Below are 2,548 nucleotides of genomic sequence, written 5' to 3'. Positions count from 1 at the left end.
AAGTTACAGTACACTTGTTCGCCCACTGCTTGAATACTGCTCACCGGTGTGGGATCCATACCAGATAGGGTTGATAGAGAAGATCCAAAGGAGAGCAGCGCGCTTCGTTACAGGATCATTTAGTAATCGCGAAAGCGTTACGTAGATGAGAGATAAACTCCAGTGGAAGACTCTGCAAGAGAAACGCTCAGTAGCTCGGTACGGGCTTTTGTTGATGTTTCGAGAACATACCTATACCGCGGAGTCAAGCATACATGTTCCCTCCTACGTTTATCTCGCGAAGGGACCATGAGGATAAAATCAGAGAGATTAGAGCCCACACAGAGGCATACTGACCATCTTTCTTTCCACGAACAATACGAGACTGGAATAGAAGGGAGAACCGATAGAGGTACTTAAAGTACCCTCCGCCACACACCGTCAGGTGGCTTGCGGAGTATGGATGTAGATGTAAAATGTGTCGTGCAGTCGTCGTCGTAATGCGAAAACGGAGCGATTTAACTGACGTGCAAACGGGCATGATCATTGGCTTTCGGACCAAGGTGGAAGTATTTCCGAAACGGCTAAGTCTGTAAACAGTTCGCGGGTCACAGAGGTTAAAGTTTACTGCGCACGACAAAACGGCGTCCAAAATCTGCGCCTATTCAACTGTTGTATACCACGAGCCAACTGTGACGGGGTTGAACGAGGGCTGCAGAGACGTGTATTGGCGAACACAGGTGCAACTGACAGCCCAGATGAACCAAGGGGCTACCGACAGGGTCTCCTCAACGACCTTCAGCTAACGTTGCTGTGTCTGGGCCTCTGCATCGAAAGGGCGTTCGACAAAGTGTGGCACAAAGGCCTATATTACAAGCTTGTAAATGGGTGTACCTGCAAAAATCACCACACTCCTGTCGAACATCCTCGAAAACCGCCCTTCCAAGGTCGTCGTCAACGATGCGGAATCAGACCCTTTTATGCCAGAATCAGAAGTCCCACAGGGAGCCATCATCTCTCAAACGAGGGTCTGACGCTGTACGCAGACGACACAGCGTACTGGTGCCATACACCAACAACACAGGAAACCAACAGACAAACCCAGGAATACCGATCCCTACTAGAAAGCTGACTCAGCCAATGGAAGAACAAACCAAACGCTGCAAGGCACAAATTATTTCCAGAATGAGATTTTCACTCTACAGCGGAGTGCGCGCTGATATGAAACTTCCTGGCGGATTAAAACTGTGTGCCGGGCCGAGACTCGAACTCGGGACCTTTGCCTTTCTCGGGCAAGTGCTCTACCAACTGAGCTACCCAAGCACGACTCACGCCCCGTAGAGCACTTGCCCGCGAAAGGCAAACGTCCCGAGTTCGAGTCTCGGCCCGGCACACAGTTTTAATCTGCCAGGAAGTTTCACAAATAATTCTTTTTGAACATAAACGCGCTCGCACGTGCCAACAGAATCATAAAAACGTTCAAATGTGTGTGAAATCTTATTGGACTTAACTGCTAAGGACATCAGTCCCTAAGCTTACACACTACTTAACCTAAATTATCCTAAGGATAAAGACACAGACCCATGCCCGAGGGAGGACTCGAACCTCCGCCGGGACCAGCCGCACAGTACATGACTGCAGCGCCCTAGACCGCTCGGCTAATCCCGCGCGGCCAACAGAACCCAGAAGGCTGCTGATTACTACTATGGGGACAAACCATAAAGGCGAAAGATACTGCGAGGTATCTGGGTATTACCCTTGAGAAACATATGTCATGGGAGGCACACGCAAGGGACATTACGACCAAAGCTAAAACGAGACTGAACTTACTCCGCCTACTCAGAGGCAGGAGAAATGGTGCCAAAAAGGAAACATTGATCTACACGTACAAAACTTTTATTCGCCCCATACTAGAATACGCTCCAGTATGGATGGCAAACAAAACTGTGACACGGAGGATGATGCCAACTGAAAGAAAAATACTAAGGATAGCAGGCCAGATGAACTCCAGGACCCGAAATGAACTAGTATACAGAAATGCACAAGTGCACCCCTTAAGGAAAAAATGGCTAGATCTAACAGCCAAAATCGGCACAAACAGATTACAGAATAGAACAGCCACAACAGACGTATTACTAAGAAATTACACAGTCCTGAGTTACTCGAAAACAAAATACCCCTATCCACCAACAGTAATAAAAACCAGCATAAAAGCAGTAGACTCAAATGCAGCAACAAATTTCACCAATAACGACGTACAACAGGACATGGTAAAACAGCTTCAGGAGGACGAATCAGAAGAGGAAGGCGACATTTAAATCAAGAACGACAAAACAAGACCACACACTACCCAGAAAACAAAGAAGGTAAATCAACTAAACACATGAAACAGAAGATTCAATAGATCCTTCCTGAGGTTTTAGGGAGGTTTCCCTCAGCACTGGGGCAAATGCCAGGATCTTTTTACCCTCCCACGCGACAGAAAGCGATGATACACGAGATAAGACTCAGAATAAGATTAGAAAATCCATGCCCCTTTTCTCCAAACAAAGTGTCACCACTGCATACC

At 47.4% G+C, this 2,548-nt stretch overlaps 1 non-coding gene across 1 annotated transcript; it reads right to left on the bottom strand.

The window, feature by feature from the left end:
* Window positions 1-1,228: 1,228 nt before the first annotated feature.
* Trnas-aga lies at window positions 1,229-1,303 on the bottom strand. The gene has a single exon. It is a non-coding gene; the product is annotated as a tRNA-Ser (tRNA).
* Window positions 1,304-2,548: the final 1,245 nt, after the last annotated feature.

The sequence above is a fragment of the Schistocerca piceifrons genome, chromosome 6 (genome assembly GCF_021461385.2).
Source record: "Schistocerca piceifrons isolate TAMUIC-IGC-003096 chromosome 6, iqSchPice1.1, whole genome shotgun sequence".
Lineage (NCBI taxonomy): Eukaryota > Metazoa > Arthropoda > Insecta > Orthoptera > Acrididae > Schistocerca > Schistocerca piceifrons.
Note: the sequence above shows the minus strand (reverse complement) of the source record. Positions and strands in the feature narration are given on the sequence as shown.